The 19,374-nt window shown below is 46.2% G+C and overlaps 1 pseudogene; it reads left to right on the top strand.

The window, feature by feature from the left end:
- The first annotated feature begins 15,390 nt into the window (after positions 1–15,390).
- LOC102854317 lies at positions 15,391–15,726 on the top strand (annotated as a pseudogene).
- Positions 15,727–19,374: the final 3,648 nt, after the last annotated feature.

The following is a 19,374-nucleotide window of genomic DNA, read 5'->3' on the forward strand; positions in this document are numbered from 1 at the left end:
AGGGCGCGGGACAGCGGGCGCCTCGGGAAGAGACTGGCGTTGACTGCGAGGCTGGGCTGGGCGAGGCTTTCAGAGGCTGCGGGACCTGGGGGGAGGGGGAGGGACTGGGGCGGAGGGCGGCGGGCGGGGACCCGGGCACCTGCCACTGGAGCTTCCAGCTCAGGCTGTCAGACTTTTCTGGCCCGTGGTTCCCGTGGGAGGTGTGGAGGGACTGTGAAGAGGAATCTCCCGGTAATGAATTCCGTGTCAGGGATCCCGCACCCCCTCTGCACCTTCTTCGTCTGCAGCCTCCGCTGCTCAACACAAACAATGCAGGACAAGGTTCTCCCCAGCTGCCATCTGAACCCCAACCCCTGCCCAGCCCCCACTCAGCAGTGACTGAAGCGCAGCCCTGCACACCCATCCTGCACACCAACTAGCATCCAGTCTCCTATTCCCAATACCAGCTAGGGTACAGTCTGCATCCTCAACGCCAACTAGGGTACACCCCTATCCCCAACATCAGCTAGGGTACACTCCCAATCCCAGCACCAACTAGAGTACATCCTCAACATTAACTAGGGTACACCCGCATCCCCAACATTACATAGAGTACACCTCCTTCCCCATCACTAAGGATGGTACACCCCCCACCCCCAACGAGGGTACACTCTACCCCCAACATCAACTAGGGTACACTCCCAATCCTAACACAAAATAGAGTACACTCCTCATCCTCAATATTAACTAGGATACACCACATTCCCCCAAATCAACTAGAGTACACACCTCATCCACGTCACCAACTAGGGCACATTCCCATCCCCCCATCCCCAACATCAACTAGGGTATGCCCCTATCTCCATCAACAACGAGCATACACCCCCATCTCCAGCACCCCTTTGGATAAATCTCCCATCCCCAACACCAACTAGGGTACACTCCCTATCCTAGCACTAACTAGGGTATAAACCCATTCCAAAACCATTGGGCTCACCCCCTTATGCCTAGCTAGCATCACCCCAACCAGGACACAGTTCTTCATCTCAAAGCTGACTAGGGCTTCATCTCCCATTCCAGCACCAAGCAGGGTTTAACCCTCATCCCTGACTAGCATGAAGCGTCCTATCCACAACACCAAGCGGGACTCAAACACCAGCTAGGGTGCACTAGCCCATCAAATAGGGCTCAGTCCCATACACCCCACATAAGGACTCAAGTCCCATCCCTAGGTCCTCTGAAGTGGACACAACTCCTATCCCGAAACTATCCAGGGCTCCACACCATTCCCAGAATCAAGTGGGCTCAACCACCAACCCTTGCTTTAGCACCATCTTGTATATAACAACCCTCCACCCCAACTGGGGCTCAGTCATTATCCTCAGTTCCAACCTGGGCTCAGCCACATCAAACCCAGTACCAATCAGAACTCAAAGCCCCCTCCCCAGTATCAGCTCAACAGGAGCACAGCTCCAGTATCAACTGGGGTTCATTCCTCACCCCTAGTACCACTCAGGGGGGTCATTCAGCCTGAACCTGCCCAGGCTCCAACCGCACAGTGACAGCCCCAGCAGGACAGCCTCGATTGACAGAAGTTGACGTCCTAGAGTGCCACCTTCTGACCTATGTCTGGTGAGGGCTAGCTCAGGCCAGCCTGAGTGGCATCCTAGTTCAGTATGGTTTATTCTTTTGTAGGGAGGGTAGGTTGGCATGTGATTCTTTAGGAGAATTTTAGGGGCACAGATAAGATAAGCCCCTCTCCTGCAGCCTTGAACAGGCATGCCCAAGAGGAGGGTGGGGAAGAGGAAGAAGCCAGGCAGCCAGCATTTCCTCATGGAGTGTCCCTTAAAGTCTTCCATGGGATGTTGAAAGAGGGCTCCTGAAATGCAAGGGCCCTTCTCCCCATCTTTATCCCAGAATCAGGCACCTGTTGTTATTATTGGAGCCTTTTAATCCATTCCAATTCATAGCGACCCTACGTACAACACCAGGTCCTGCACCCACTGGCCCACCATCCTCTCAGTCACTGCTGGGCTTGAGCCCACTCCAGTTCATCTCATAGAGGGCCTTCCTCTTTCTCACTAACCCTTCACTTTACCAAGCACGTCCTCCTCCACGAATGACCCCTCCTGATAACATGTGAGAAGTATGTGAGATGAAGGGGCTTTTTAAAGAAGTATTCTTACCTTTTCCAAGACAGATTTTTTAGGTAGTCCATATTCACCCTCTAGGTTGGACTCATTGTCCTCATTTTACAGATAAAAAGAGATTGAGGCTCAGAGAAACTAAATTACACACTCTGGAGTCCCTGTTCTGGCTTTTATTGATAATGTAACACTGTCTTTCTGAGTCTCGGCTTTCCCATGTGCAAAATGGAGCTAAGAATGGTACCTCCTCTTAGATTATGAGGCCTAATCATGCTGGATAGTAGAAGGTCAGTGAAGAAGAAAAAGACTCAAGATGGATTGACACAGTGGCTGTAACAGTGGGCTCAGACACAGAAAAGATTGTGTGGATGGGGCCATATCAGGTAGGCATTTGTTCAACAATAGCAATTGTCATATTTCTACAGCACTGAGCAGCAGGTCTCAGTAAGTTCTTGAACCTCGCTGCAGTGAAGATGGTAATAATCTCGAGTCTTTCTTTCCCTCTGCACTATGAGGGCCAAAACTAAACCTATCCCATGGTCATTGATTCAGTCCCAGCTCATCGTGACCCTACAGGACAGGGAAGAACTATATATGGTTTTCCAAGGCTGTCAATCTGTACAGAAGCTAACCACAGCTGTGTCCTGTTCATCACTGTACTTGTAGTGCCCAGCCGTGTGGCAGCACATCAATTCAGAAAACTGCCTCACAGCTGACCTTCCAGGGGGCTTTTAAGAGTATTCTTTGCCTACAGCCAGGAGAAGATAAAACAGATGAATGGGACCTTCTAAGAGTCAAATCCCTATGCACATTCAAAAATTTCTCCAACAGGGTAAAAAGGGAAGCCACAGACTGGGAAAAAGCATTTGGTAATGACATATCAGATAAGGGACTTATATCCAGAATTTGTAAAATACTTGAGCACCACAACAAGATAAAGGTAAATAATCCAATAGAAAAATGGTCACAGGATATGAACAGACACTTCACCGAAGAAGACATTCAGATGCCTAACAAGCACAAGAAGAAATGTTCAAAATCCCTAGCTCTAAGAGAGATGCAAATCAAAACAACTATGAGATATCATCTCACCCCCGTCAGAATAGCAAAATTTAACAGAACAGCAAGCAACAAATGCTGGTGAGGTTGTGGAGAAACTGGAACCCTTATTCACTGTTAGTGGAAGTGTAAAATGGTGCAACCACTGTGGAAGGTGGTATGGCACTTTCTCAAAAAGTTGCAAATAGAGATACCATTTGACCCAGCAATTCCACTACTGGGAATATACCCCAAAGAGACCATAACTGACATCCAATCAGATATATGCATGTTTATTGCGGCTTTGTTCACAATAGCAAGGAGTTGGAAACAACCTAAGTGCCCATCAACAAATGAATGGATAGAGAAGCTGTGGTCTAGTCACACAATGGAATATTACGCTGTATTGAAAAACAAGGAACTCATGCAATATTATTCAAAATGGGTGACCCTGGAGGACATTATGCTAAGTGAAGTATCTCAGTCACAAAAGGACAAATACTGCATAATGTCACTGTTGTAAAACAGGACTGACATTGGGGTTGGGGGGAGACTGAGAAAGATGGGATAAATAATGTATACTGCATTGAAACAGATGAGTGAGAAAACTGTTTAAAACGGATATGTGATTAGGTATTTTTGTCATGACAGGAGTCCGGAGCGAAGGCTGCATAGTGGAGTGGACCTGGGGGAGGGATTGTAAAACAGTGAATTTTTCTTTTACTTTTCCAAGAGGGTAGTGTACAAGGGGGGAGGGTTGGGAGGGGAGAAAAGTGCAACAATGAATGAATGGAAATCCAAAGTCTCTGTAAATTTTCATTGAAATTAATAATAAATTCAAAAAAGGGGGGGGAAGAGTGCTCTTTGGAATTGGTTAAATTCAGCCACCATGATGATGTTGACGAAGAATATTGAGTATCTCATTGACTGCCAGAAGAATGAACAAAATCTGTCTTGGAAGAAGCACAGCCAGATGCTCCTTCGAGTGGAGGATGGTGAGACTTCGTCCTACATGGTCTGGGCATGTTATCCGGAGAGGCCAGCCCCGGAGAAGGGCATCCTGCTTGGGGAAGGAGAGTGTCCGTGAATAAGAGGTAGACCCTCATGAAGTGGCCTGACATAGCGGCTTGAGCAGAGCAGAAACTGAAGGTGACCTAGAGCCATGCAGATTTCGTTCTGTACATGGCCACTGTGAGTCCGAGGCCACTCCACGCCCCTAACGAGTTAAGACATCAGTCTTTGTCTAATGGTTTTGGGCACTGGGGTAAGAATAAATGGAGGTCCACACAGTTAATTTCTAAATATTTAAATGTAAATCATGTCAAAACTTGTGAAATAAAATGTGTTCCAACTTCTCCCCTGACCAACAGTAACCTAGAAGTCCAGCTCAAGTGTAGGATTTTTGAAAGAACTGACCCCACTCCTATTCTGTCCAGTCCCTGAAACATCTGTAACCCACCAACATAACCCCTGGATCCCCATCATACTTCAGAGTGAGCGGTCTGCTGTGGGATTAACCTTATAAGAGGCGGATGGATCCAAAAGAAGCTGTTTAGGAAGACCCTAATAGTGGACTGTGGAAGCTGGGCAGAGAATTCTGGGATGTGGGATCTGGCCTGCAACTGTATATACTCGTCACCTTATGGGACAGAGTATGGCAGGAGAGCCAGGGACCCCAGATCAGCCAGTGTCGGTCCAGTGACCGTGGACAAGTTCCCAAAACCCAGAGGCCTCATCTGTAAAATGGGCCAGCAGTTTCTGCCCCGGTTGATGGAAGCGCGCATGCGCGCAGGCAGCAGGAGCGAGGCCGGTGCCGGCGTGGAGTTTCCAAGGATCCGGCCGCGAGGCGAGCAGAGCCGCGGGGGCTTGGAGAGAACGCAGAAGCCCAGGCTCGGCAGCCCTCCAGGAAGGGGGCCTCCGAGGACGTCCCGGAGGAAGGGCTGCTGAGCCAGCAGAACTGCTGGAGGCAGCGCGCTGCAGCCCGTGCTGGCGTCCGTCCCAGATGCTGGGCCGGCCGCACTCCTGCACCTGCCTGTGCCCGCCACCTGCGCTCCCCCTGTGCTATCCCAGCCCCCTCAAGCTCCTTCCGTGAAATGGACCTGACGAGGGTCCCCTGGCTCCGGAGCTTGTGGCACTGTTGTGGTAATGCTGCGCTGCGATTGTAAACGGCCTCTAAAGCTTGCTGCATGGGGCAGACTCAGCCACAGCACAAGCTCTTGTCTCAGGTTCCTACCCGCAGGCGTTTGGTAATTCGGGCTGGCTGAGGGCCTTGCACAATTCGTGAGTGTCCCCTGGCTGGGGACAATAGCAGTCTTCTGACGCTAGATATGCAAGCTGAGGGTCCTTCCTTGGGCAACAGGTGGGAGTCCATGGCCACACAACTGGAGCTTTGCCCCTTCACTCGGCCTCACCCTTCTCTATCTTGGGCTCCTTCTCAGTCTTCTTGTGCTGAAAGGCCTCTGGACACCCTTACAAGGGTTAGGGTTCAAAGAGCCAGTCCACTCTCAGCCTCACTAGTCCTCCATTTATGGAAGTGACCTTGAACCTGATATGGCCTGGTCTCTCATAAGGAAGAGGTATGAACACTACTTGGACACAGGGCAGGACAAAGGCCATTTCCTACCATGTTCCAGTCCAGTTTTGGTGTGATTTGTATTTCACTACTTAGACACTATGTTAGTTTCCCTTGAATGCATGACTGCATCTCAGAGACTGTTTCCCCAACTCCACTCGGGTTCCTACTTGGCAGGGCCCTTGTGGACAGTGTACAGAAGGATGTAGCCAAAAGGCCCAGCATTGTTTGACAAATCCTTAAAAAGGTGAACATGGGAGCTCTGGTGGCCAGTGGCAAGAAGCTGCACTGCAATCCCAGAGGCATGCGGTTCGAATCCACCAGATGCTCTGCTGGAGAAGGAGGGTCAATCTCCTCCTGTACCAGTCATATCCAATTTGACGGTACACACACAAAAAATAATAAAACAAATTTTTTTTTTAAAAGTGAACACAGAATGACCATGTTGTTGTTAGTTGCCCTTGAATTAATTTTGACTCCCTCCCCCAAGTAGATTTGAACCAAGGCTCCAGGAATAGATGGTATACCAATTGACATATTTCAGTTAACAGATGCTGCCCTGGACGTGCTCACTAAGTTGTGCCAAGAAATCTGGAGAACAACCACTTGGCCAACTGACTGGAAGAGATCTGTATTTGTTCCCATCCCAAAGAAAGGTGACCCGACATGCAAGCAAGATTCTACTGAAGATTATCCAAAAGTAACTGGAACAGCATGTCAGCAGAGAACTGCCAGAAGTCCAGGCTTGGCTTAGAAGGGTCGTGGTACTAGGGATATTGTAGCTGATGTTAGATGGATCTTAGCTCAAAGCAGAGAATACCAGAGGAATGTCTATCTGTGTTTCATTGACTATGCAAAGGCATTTGACTGTGTGGATCATAACAAACTGTGGCTGACTCTGAGAAGAATGGGAATCCCAGAACACTTGATTGTGCTAATGTGAAACCTATGCTTGGACCAGGAGGCAGTCGTCAGAACAGAGCAAGGGAACACTGCATGGTTCAAAATTGGGAAGGGACTACGCCAGGGATGCATCCTATCTCCATACCTTTTCAACCTGTATGCAGAACAGATTATCCGGGAGGCTGGGCTCTATGAGGAGAAATGTAGGGTCAAGATTGGTGGATGATTTATCAACAATCTGCGTTACGCGGATGACACAACCCTGCTTGCTGAAACTGAGGAGGACCTGAAGCACCTGCTACAGAGGGTCAAGGACTGCAGCCTCCAATATGGATTGAGGCTCAATGTCAAGAAGACAAAGATTCTCACCACTGGACCAACTGGCAGCATCAGGTTGGATGGTGAAGAGACTGAGATTGTTCACAGCTTTTGTTTGCTTGGCTCCACAGTCAACAGTCTTGGCACCAGCAGCCAGGAAATTAAAAGGTGCATTGCCATTGGAAAGTCTGCTGTTAGGGACCTCTTCAAAATATTGAAGAGCAATGGTGTCTCTCTGGAGACTAAGGTGCATCTGATACAGGCCATGGTCTTCGCAATCACTTGTTATGCATCAGAGAGTTGGACAATGACCAAGGAGGCTAGAAGGAGAATTGATGCCTTTGAGCTGTGGTGCTGGAGAAGAGTATTGAGAGTACCATGGACTGCTAGGAAAACAAACAGATTTGTCCTAGAAAGGGTTAAACCAGGTGGCTCCTTGGAGGCAAGGATTCTGAGGCTCCGTCTAACATACTTTGGACATGTTGTGAGGAGAGACCGGTCCTTGGAGAAGGACATCATGCTTGGGAGGTTGGAGGGACAGCGCAGGAGGGGAAGGCCCTCTATGCGGTGGATTGATTCAGTGACTGGGGTAATTGGGATGGGAGTGTCAGAGACAGTGCAATTGGCACAGGACAGAGCAGAGTTTAGGGCTGTTGTACATAGGGTTGCTATGAGTCGCAAGCAAGTCGATGGCACATAACAACAGCAACAACAACAACAACAACCTTTCAGTTAAGTTGAATGCTTAAGCATTTACACCACCCAGTGACTGCTAAATACTGCCATGCAGTCATTTACAACTCATACCTGCCATATAAGACAACAGAATTGTCCCAGAGTGTCTCCAATGCTAAGAATTTTAATCATCCCTAGCTGCCTCATCTGTTTTGCCAGAGTGGCTGGTGGATTCTAATACATAGTCCACTGCACCATCAGGGTTTCTTAGGAACTCCTAGAATTACCCAAACCAGAACAGTCCTCTGCCTTACAGACTGTGCAGGACAGAGTAGAATTGTCCTACAGTTTTCAAGAACGTCAGTCTAAAGACTAAGGTGCACCTGATGGAAGCCATGCACCTGAAAATTGAACAATGAATAAGAAATATCACAGAATTGATGCCTTTGAATGGAGGTTATGGTAAAGAGTATTCAGTATCCCATGGACAACAAGCAGAGTGCTCCTTAGAGCAAGGATGGTGAAACCTGGTCTTACATACTCTAGGCATTGTTGTCTGGAGGGGTCAGTCCTTGGTAAAAATACATTCTGATGGGAAAGGTAAAGAGAGTCAGAGAAAAAGAGGAAGACCTTCAACTAGAGAGAATGACACAGTGTAGTCACTGTGGGCTTGAACATGGTTCAGATTGTAAAAATGGTGTAGGGTAACACAAAGCTCAGATCTATTGTTCATAACATTACTGGGAGTCATATTGACTCAACTACCTAACAACAGAGTTTTCCAAGCTGTAAATCTTCATGGAGGTGGATTGCCTCATCTTTCTCCAGAGTGGCTGTGGGTTTGAAATACCCATCCTTTCAGTTATGAGCTGAGAGTGCTTTAACTGCTTTACAACTAGGCCTCCATAGAGTTGCCATATCCACTGGCATTGAGCCAGTTCTAAATCATGGTTATCCTTCAATGGATTTCTAAGGCTGTAAATCTTAACAAGAGGAGACTGCTAATGACCTTTTGAATAGCAGTGCACATGCTACTCACTATGCCACCAGGACTCCTTTAAGGTTGCCTTCTTCTTGTTGAATACCGTCAAGTCGACTACGACTCATAGTGACCCTATGAACAACATACTGAAACCTTCCCCTAACCTGCACCATCTTCCCATTCTATCCCATCCCTCTCTTCTGCTGACCTTCCACTATTCCAGGCTAGAGTTAGTTACCATGTTGTTACTGGGTGCCATCAAGTTGAGTATGACTCATAGCAAACCTATGAACAACAGATCTGAATCTTGTTCTATCCAGTGCCATCCTCATAATTTCTAACACTCTTGAGCCTATTGCTGTAGTCAGTATGTCAATCCTTCTTTTTAAGGGTCTGCCTTTCTTTCATTCACTCTCCACCTTCCCAAGCATGATGTCCCTCTTCAAGGAATAACCTCTGTGCAAAGTATATGAGATGAAGCTTTGTCATCTTTGCCTCAAAGGGATATTTTGCCTGCATTTTCTCCAAGACATATCTGTTCTTTTGGCAATTCATAAGCTATTCAGTGCTGTTTTCCAGTATCGCAGTTCAAGAGCATCAATTCTTCTTCTGCCATCCTTATTCAGCTCTCAGATGGATAGCAAGCAATGGAAAAGACTATGGCCTGAATCAGGTGCGCCTTAGTCTTCAAACTGACATCGTATCACCTGGTAGGTATATACCCCAAAGATTTGAAAACAGATAGCCAAACAAAAACTTGAATAAGAATGTTCATAGAAGTACTGCGAATGTTCAGAGAATGTTCGTAACAGCCAAAAACTGGAAAACCCCCCAATGTTCATCAGTAAGTGGATGCTGCGGTTGTGAGGTCCCATCCAGTGGACTACAACTCATAACGACCCTACAAACAACAGGTAGGAACCATTCCTAACCTGTGCCATCTACACCATCGCTGCCATGGTCAAACCCACTGTTGTAGTCACTATGTCAGCCCATCTAGCTGCAGGTCTTCCTCTTTCGCTGACCCTCTCTACCTTTCCCAGTATATTGTCTTTTTTTGCTCCTGAAACATGTCCAGAAGCCAGTAAATTACACCAGAGATTGGCCATCTTTCTCCCTTGGAGAATCCTTGGTGGATTGGAATTGTGTGCCTTTGGGTTGGCAGTGCAACTCCTTACCTCTAGGCCACCAAAACTTGTTGATAATAATATTCCCAATGTCTTCCATTGAACTTGATCAATTTAAATGTTGTGGAGTGGCAAAACTGGCCGATCCACACCCTATGTGCATGTTCCTGCCTACAAACACCATTATCCAAACTCACTGGGTTTACTTCACTAGGGAACATAGCCGAAACAAACGTGGTAACAGGAGTAATTCTAGAGAAACAAAATCATCAAGTACATTTTCTAAATTGGTTTTGAGTCTGGATGGTTTAAGTGGTTGGTTTAACTGATGCTTATGGCTCTCCCTCCATTAATAAAAAGGACTCAGTTAATCTATGGTGTTAAGTATCAATATTAATATCTAAAAGATCACCACCAGTAGCTGAGGTATTGGTGAGAAGGAGCTCTGAGTGATCACGTGCTTGACACTTCTCTAATTTGTCTGGATGAGAGGTTCTAGGAAGTCAGTTGGTTGGTCCTTACACTGTAATGAAAGAAAGAGATGAGCACAAGGCTTCCACGTCACAACTCCTGCCTCAGAACATACATCCGAACTGCCACTGTGCCTACTAAGGCCTGTGTCTCATAGCAACAGAGCTGATAACTGTGGAAAACCAAACACAAAATCATACAGGAAGAGTGCCCAGACTGTAACATCAGCTGAAATCCCAACCTCGAATGGTGGCTGAAGTTAAATGAGGGATGTGAGTGCAAATAAATAGGATCCTGAAAGCTGAGATGGAGATCTATGGGTAGAATCAGAAAGGTGGGAACATGGATCCTCCAAATTCTGTGGGACCAGTCCTGTGAACAGAACTCAAAACCCGACCCCCGTCTGATAAGGTTAACCCAACCAGATTAACTAGTCTCTGCCTAAGATTTCACCTGGGGGATTGCCTAAAATGGTATCCTGAAAAACATTGCTTAATATTCCTAGAAGAACCCCTACCGCCCATTTTTGCTTCTGGATCTGCAACTAGAGACAAATCCCAGAAAACGACAAAAGACAGGATACAAACTGGGACCTAGGGAAAGGTGAAGTATGATCCAAAAGCACTGCTTGATTTTTATGCTACTTAGCAATTGGGAGAATGTATGTTGGTGTGGCTACATAGGGTGTGAGAGAATGGTGGAAGGAACTGAAAATTGGATGAGTTTATTGATTTGGGTCCACTCTCACCACTGGGCTGATTAGCAGCATCATGATAGATGGTGTAGAGATTGAGACTGTTGACAGCTTCGGTTTGCTTGGCTCTACAATCAACACTCTTGGTACCAGAAAATGAAAAGATGAATTGCGTTGGGGAAGTCTGCTGTCAGAGACCTCTCCAAGGTACTTAGGAGCAATGATGTCAGACTGGAAGCTAAGGTGCGCCTGATACAGGCCATGGACTTTGCCATTACTTGCTATGCATCAGAGAGCTGGACAGTGACTAGGGATGATAGAAGGTGACTTGATGCCTTTGACCTTTGGTGCTGGAGAAGAGTGTGGAATATACCATGGACTGCTAGGAGAACAAACAGGTTTGTCTTGGAAAGGGTGAAGCCAGGTTGCTCCTTGGAGGCTAGGATTCTGAAGCTTTGTCTGACATACTTTGGATATGTTGCAAAGTCTTGGGAGAGGGCTGTCATGCTTTGGAGCGTGGAGGGACAGTGAAGGAGAGGAAGACCCTTGATGAGATGGATTGATTCCATCACTGGAGTAATGAATGGGGATAGGCGTCTCGAAGACAGTAAGATTGGCAAGGGCTAGAGCAGGGTTTAGGGCTGTTGTACATAAGGTTGCTATGAGTTGCAAGCGACTCAGTGGCGCATAACAACAACAAACAGGTTGCCATTCAATGTTTCAGCTCCAGTGGTTAAGAAATTATCTACCAAGGGAGCTCTGGTGGCCTAGTGGCAAGAAGCTGTGCTACAATCCTGAAGAAGTGAGGTTTGAAGTCACCAGATGCTTCTCTGCAGAAGGGGCAATCTCCTTCTGTGCCAGTTGGATCTGATTCGACGGTTCGCAACAAGAAAAAAACATCTACTAGCTTAAAGATAAGGTGGATGTGGTTACCATGATGGACAGTAGATTTAGAACAGCCTGACTGGAGGGGGTTTCTGGTAGCGGCTACTTAGCCATGGTGTCCTTGGAGCAAAACAGATGGGAAATCTACTAGATACTAGTTTGATGTTTACAAGTGGGGAGATTCTAGGTTGGATAAACAGCATTCTAGCTTGATCCACAAAACAGAGTCGAGGATGCTCGATTAATTCCCAGACTTGATGCCATTTACCGACCCCAAGAGGGATAGTGTCCCTCACTACATGGCCCAAAATGTGTACTGTTTATCTTTTTTCCGACCCTTCTTCTTTCAAGAGAGTGACTGGTCATTGGGGTGAAAGAAGTAATCAAACTTTTGGAGGGTTATTGGACAATGACTCTGAATTTACACTAATTTTACAAGACCTTAAAATGTCACTTTGATCCACCAGTCAAAGTAGGGATGTATGAAGGCCAGGTCATTAAGGAAGAAGAGATTGAAACAGAAGTGGAGGTCAGCAGTGGCCACCCTGCCAGGCCCAGGGATCCAGAAGGTAACAGGACTCCTGAAGACCTCCAATGGGGATGAGTTAGAGCCTGCCTTAAGTTTTTATTTTTTAAAAATGTTACTGTAGAAAAAAAAACTGTTACTGTAGGAGCTCTGGTGGCCTGGTGGCAAGAAATTGCGCTGCAATCCCAAAACTGTGCTGTTCTAATCCACTAGATGCTCCACTGAAGAAAAATGGGCAATCTCCTCCTGTGCCAGTCGGATCTGACTCGACGGTACACACACAAAAAATGTTGTGATCTGAGTCAAAGTTTACAGAGCAAATCAAGATTCATTCAGCAATTAATACAGATGTTATTTAATGATCCTGACTGCAATCCATACACTGAAACAGCACTTTCCCCATTTCTTCTCTGTGTTTCCCATTTCCATTCATCTCTCTTTCCTCTCCCTTCCTGCCTTCTAAGCTTTGTCCCTGGGCACACACCATACCCTGAGCGCGTATGGTTGGTTGTTCTCAGCATCACATTCTTCGCAGTGTGTGAGCTGGGTTTTCAGAAGCATGTTCTGCAGGGTGGATTGGTAGGAGGAGGCAGATGGAGGGGGCGGAGAGAATAGCTCAGAGGCTGTCACAGGCACTGGGTGGTGGTGTGGGCTAGAGCGGGGGTGGTGGAGAGAAGAGAACATCGGTGTGTGGGAGGCGCCATCCGGGACTGATGGTGAGCAGAGAAACTTCGAAATCACACCTGGCTGTAATACGTGAGTAGGCACTGGCACATGAAGCCAGGCCAAGATGAACTGAGCTGGTGGGGAAGTTGCAGGTGTCTGAGGGCACTAGGCTCAGGAAGAATAAAGAGATTAAGGAGGGTGGGAAGAGGAATCAGAGCCCTCAGACCAACTGCATCACATTGCTTCTGATGCACAGTGACCCTCTAGGACACAGCAGACCCGGCCCGTGGGGTTTATGAAGCTATAAATCTCTACAGAAGCAAGGAAGAGCTGATGGATTTGAACAACTGACCTAACTAAAAAGTTAGCAACCTAACACACAACAGATTAGGGCACTTTACTTACCCCTTACTCTTTTCATGCACCTAGCATTTATCCAAACAAACAAACAAACCAACCCCGTGGCCATCAAGTCAGTCTGATTCATAGAAACACCATGAGATGGGGCGGGATGGCCAGTAGTGCTTCCCAGCCTGTGAGTCTCCAGGGAAGCAAGCTGCCTCCTGGGTCTCTCGAGGAGTGGTTGGTGAGTTCGGACCAACACCACCACCAGTTAGCAGCTGAGTACTATAACCAGCACGCCACCAGATCATCTTCTATGGGAGTCCTCCCCAAACCTAAACCCACTGTCATCTGGTTGACTCTAACTGATCACAGCCCTATGACTGCCCCGGATGCTTCCCTGGGGGTCACCTTTCCAGAAGCTGACTGCCTCATGTCTCTCTCCTGTGGAGTGGCTGGGGCTGCCAAACTGCCTGCCTTTTGGTCAACAGGTGAGTGTTTTGCCCTATGCACCATCAGGGCAACTCAGAGGCCCCAGTGTGAAAAATAGTACTGGGGAGGTACACAGTCCTTAGAGTAATCAACCAGTCAGGAGCATTTGCCTGCAGAGGACACCAAAGGCAGGAATGACAATGGAGGGATGAACCAGAGAGACCACAGGAAGCAGCCTGAGACAATATGAGGACTGCAGTTGGTGTCATAAAACAGAACACACACACATGGATGGAGTATCTATCTGCTCTGTAAACTCTGATTCAAATAACAATAAAAAGTTTTAACAGAACATTACAATTCAGGGCAGCTCTACTCTATCACCTCCACATGATCACGGTGGGCTGAAGTCAACTTTACTCCACTCAACAGCAACAACTGGGCTGAAGGAATGAAGGGAGCTAAAGGTAGAGGAAGGAAGGTCCCCAGGCTGCACAGGCCTGGCACCCCACACCAGAGTGCATGGGCGGGACTCGGCCCAGCCGCCTCAGGAAGGAAGGGCGGTGCAGTGGCCTGAGACATGTTGTGGGAACAACCTGGGGGAGAGTCAGCCTCAAGGTCTGTTTTCCCTGGAAGGAGGACCGGGGAGGGGGGGCATGTGTGTGGAGTGGGACGGGCCAGCGTAGGGAAGGAGGCGGCACCATGGGTCCATCTTTGCACAGCCTCCCTCCCTCCCTTGGCTTGGTCACATATTAAAGGGCCAGGACTTCATTGCAAAACCACCACCAAACCAGACTCGATGGAGTCTTCCACACATGGCAACCTAATGTGCACCATGGGGATTCACTTGTTTTTTTATAATTGTGGTTTGAGTGAAAGTTTATAAAGCACATTGGTTTACTATTCAACCATCCATACATATCTTGTTTATTACATTAATCATGATACCCACAATGTAACCACATTCTTTTCCACTTCCTCCCTGTGATTCTTGTTTCCATTCATCCTCCCATCCTATGCTTTCCTGCCCTCTGAGAGATAGGGTTTTCACAGCTGTCATGGTTACCAAGGGGGTTTTGGTGGCTTAGTCAGCAAGGAGTTGCTCTGTTAATGCAAAGGCTAGCAGTCTGAATCCCCCAGTTGCTCTGAGTGAGACATATGGGCACTCTCCTCCCAGTGCAGATCTATAGCCTCTGGAAACCTGTTGAAGGGTCAGCTATGACTAGGTTTTGACTCAAACACAATGAACAACAACAATTTGATTATATAATGCTGCTATGACAGATAATCATGCAGGAGGAGATTGCCCATCCTTCTCCCACAGAGCAGCTGGAGGATTCAAACTGCACACATTTGGATTACAGTGCAGCTTCTTACCATTAGGCCACCAGAGATGGAGTCGGGAAATCAAAACGGCTGACCTCGCCTGGCATTTCTTAAGCTGAAGGAACCAAAGAACAAATTCAAGCCTCAAGCTGCAATACTTAAGGATGCTAAGGGCAGAATAGTGAATGATCCAAGAAGGATGAAAAGAAGGAAGCTACGGCAGATTTTGGGCAGATGGATCAACTGATCTGTAGAAAGCTGGGAGTTGATTTAGACCGCTTGCCTTGGCTTTAGAGTTGCTTGTGCCATGGCGAGTCAGTCGCAAGGCATTCAGTAGCAGTTGCAGAGAAGTGTGCAGTGAGGCCCACAAGCTGAAGAACCAGAGGCTGAAGCAGGCCAAAGCAGCAGCACAAGCTGAAACTGAACAGAACTGCCTGCAGAGGGAGGGAGAGTTCAAGGCCAAGGGCGCTGGAGCTCTGGGATCTCATGGTAATTGCAGCACTGAAGTGGAGGAGGAGACCCAGGAGAAGACAACTATCCTCCAGACCTACTTCCAGCAGAACAGGGATGACGTTCTGGATGATCTCTTGAGCTCTGTGACATCTGGCCCGAAATCCATGAAAACTACCACATAAATGGATAGGGAAGAAGGAGACACCTGCTTTGTGGCATTTTAGATGCTCTCACATGGAATAAGATTTAGCAAAGCGTTCTTCTTGTGACAAAGAATTAAATTATTTCTGTATATTATATAGGAAATTTCTTCACTTTTTGGAGAGTAGCAAAACCTAGTACTTTGTTTCGATTTAGAGTTTATCCAAAGATTTCACCTTTCTACATCATATTTATTATAAACGTAACAATTTTCTTGGGCATTTAGGTGTAGTAGCATATATCAATATGACTTCTTTCTTAGATATCTAGTAAAAGAAAAACAATTCTTTGAAGAAAGAAATGGGTTAAATATTTTATTTCCCTAAAGTTTTCTTGATGGTCAAGGGCTTTATTGAAGGAAAAGTAGTAAACAGCTTTTTTTTTAACTTGTTTGAACAGCAGCCAGCCTTAAAATAATACTTTCTGTTAGAAAAATGAATAGAAGTTTTCTCTACTGTCCAAAAGCAGAGCATTCTTGTGACACCTTTCCTAAAGCAAAATGACATGAAATGAAGGTGCAGTGGGAAAATTTTTAAGTATTCTCAACCCCCAAAATAAATTACGAAATAATACATAAACTCTAGAAGAAAATTAATACAATGTTTAGACAGTTCAGAACTGATGGCTCAGTGCTGAAATGCTGAGTGTAGGAACCAGAGAAGAAGCTTGGTAACACTCTAAATGCTTGGTGTGCATTGTTGGCAAGAACAAATGGCTGGATATTGGTTTTACTCTTTCGCCACCTTCTATAAAAGCAAAAATCCCTTTTGGATTTATTTCAGTTCTTGAAAACAGGTATTAAAGCAAGTCTCTTGTTAAAGTGAGGTGACATAAAGTAAATTTTCGAAAAGCAGAGTGTACTTGTAATAGTCTAGTTGGGGCTACTCTTAAGCTTCTTGCAGTAGAAGGTACTAGATAACAGAATATGGGAACTTGTTCTTTATTATTACTTAATGTACTGATAATCATTTAAAAGTAAAGATTCTTTGTAGTGTGAAAAAAAAAGATGGAATGGGTACAGAGAGCCACTGTACCAAAAATAATTGGCTGACACAGAAGAATTTCATGAAACAATATATGGTCAAGAGGCAATGGTGATGGTGATGAAGTAGAAGTTCAAGCTGCTCTGAAGGAATTGGCAAAAAACAAGGCCCCAGGGACTTATGGAATAACAATTTACATATTTCAACAAACAGATGCTTCCCTAGACATGCTCCCGGGGTTATGGCAAGAAATCTAGAGGACAACTACCTGGCTAACTGACTAGAACTGATCCATATTTATTCCCATTCCAAAAAAAAGTGTGATAGAGTGTGGAAATTATCAAACAATATCATATGCAAGCAAAATCCCGCTGAAGATTATCCAAAAATGACTAGAACAGTATATAGACAGGAAACTACCAGAAATACAAGCTGGTTTTAGAAGAGACCATGACACTGGAAACATTATTGCCATTATTGCCTGGCTGAAAGCAAAGAGTACCAGAAGAATGTCAGTGTTTCATCGACTATGCAAAGACTATGTGGATCACAGCAAATTGTGGCTAACTTTGAAGAGAATGAAAATCCAAAACACTGGACTGTGATCCTGTGAAACCTATACTCAGGTCCAGGAAGCAGTCCTCAGAACAGGCAAGGAAACACTGTATGGTTCAAAATCAGGAAAGGAGTATGTCTGTATGCAGAAAAGATCATTCAGGAGGCTGGGCTTTGTGAGGAGGAATATGGCATCAGGACTGGAGTAAGACTAATCATCAATCTGTGATACGCAAATGGCACAACCTTGCTTGCTGAAACTGAGGAAGACCTGAAGTGTTTGCTAGAGAAGGTTAAGGATGTGTATTCTTCTATATGGTTTGAAGCTCAACATATTTCAGCTTGCTTGGCCCCAGAATCAATAATTTTGGCATCAGCAATCAAGAAATAAAAAGATGAACTTCATTGGGGATGTTTGCTGTCAGGGACCTCTCCAAAGTCCTAAAGAGTAATGGTATCAGTGTAATGACTAAGGGGCACCTGCAATTACTTGATCTGCATCAGAGAGTCGACCTAAGGGATAGAAAAAGAATTGATGCCTTTATGTTGTGTTTCTGGAAAAAGAGTATTGAACATACCATTGACTGTCAAGAAAACAAATAGGTCTGTATTGGAGAGGGTGAAACCAAGCTTCTCCTTGGAGGCAAGAACTTTGAAGGTCCATCTCACATACTTTGGGTGGGAGGCACCAGTCCTTGGAGAAGGACATCATGCTTAGAAGAGTGGAGGGACAGAGCAGGAAAAGACCTCAGATGAGATGGTTTAACACAGTAACTGGGGTAATGGGAGTGGGTGTATCAGAGATAGTGACACTGGCACAGTATAGGGCAGGGTTCAGAGCTTTTGTACATAGGGTTGCTATGAGTTTCAGGTGACTAGATGGGACGAAACAACATGATAGGTATGTCACAAAGGGATGGTTTTAACAAGTAGAAACTTCTTCCCTCACAGTTTAGGAGGCTGCAAGTTCGAATTTAGGGTGTCAGCTCTGGGAAAGGTTCTCTGTCTCTCTCTGTTGGACCTGGAGGAAGATCCTTTTTCCCTTCAGCATCTGGTGCGGTCTCCATGGATCTCGACCTTCCCCTGTGTCAGAAGCTTCTCATTACAGGCACCTGAGTGCAGAGGACATACTCTGCTCTTGAGGAGTCTTCTTGGGGGTAGAGAGGGCCCCATTCTCTGCTTGTCTTCCTTTCATTTTATATGAGACAAAAGGTGTTACTGGCCACAGTTCAGAGAACGCCCCTTATGACAGAAATGGTTCATATTATGAATGATATATGTGCAGTTTAGAGGAGGGGAAACAGTCAAGTCATTGTCACCACTGTAACTTTGCCAAGCCTTTCAGCCAAAGAGTTTCTAGGTGGGTTTGAATTGCCAACCTTTTTTAGCAGTGCTACTCTGTGAACAACCGGGCTGCCAAATATAGCAAAATAATAAATATTAGAGCACTTAAATTTTAATTTCAGTGTCTCTCTGGAGACTAAGGTCCGCCTGATACAGGCCATGGTTTTTGCAATCACTTGTTATGCATCAGAGAGTTGGACAATGACTAGGGAGAATAGAAGGAGAATTGACGCCTTTGAGCTGTGGTGCTGGAGAAGAGTATTGAATGTACCATGGACTGCCAAGAAAACAAACAGATTCATCCTAGAGAGGATTAAACCAGGCTGCTCCTTGGAGGCAAGGATTCTGGGGCTTCGTCTGACATACTTTGGACATGTTGTAAGGAGAGACTGGTCCTTGGAGAGGGACATCATGCTGGGTAGAGAAGAGGGACAGCGCAGGAGGGGAAGACCCTCTATGAGGTGGATTGTTTCAGTGACTGGGGTACTCGGGATGGGTGTGTCAGAGGCAATGAGATTGGCACAGGATAGAGAACGGTTTAGGGCTGTTGTACATGGGGTCGCTATGAGTCGCAAACGACTCGACGGCACATAACAACAACAAACAACAGTATAAAAATGTCCTGATGACCTAGTGGGTGAGGACTTAAGCCCGCAACCCAAAGACAAAGCAGTTCAAGTCCACCAGCTGATCGGTGGGAGAAGAATGAACAATCTCCGCGATTTAAGCCTCTAAAAACCCGCTGGAGGGTCAAC

Source organism: Elephantulus edwardii, unplaced genomic scaffold, assembly GCF_000299155.1.
Source record: "Elephantulus edwardii isolate Elephantulus edwardi_28Jun2011 unplaced genomic scaffold, EleEdw1.0 scaffold00132, whole genome shotgun sequence".
Lineage (NCBI taxonomy): Eukaryota > Metazoa > Chordata > Mammalia > Macroscelidea > Macroscelididae > Elephantulus > Elephantulus edwardii.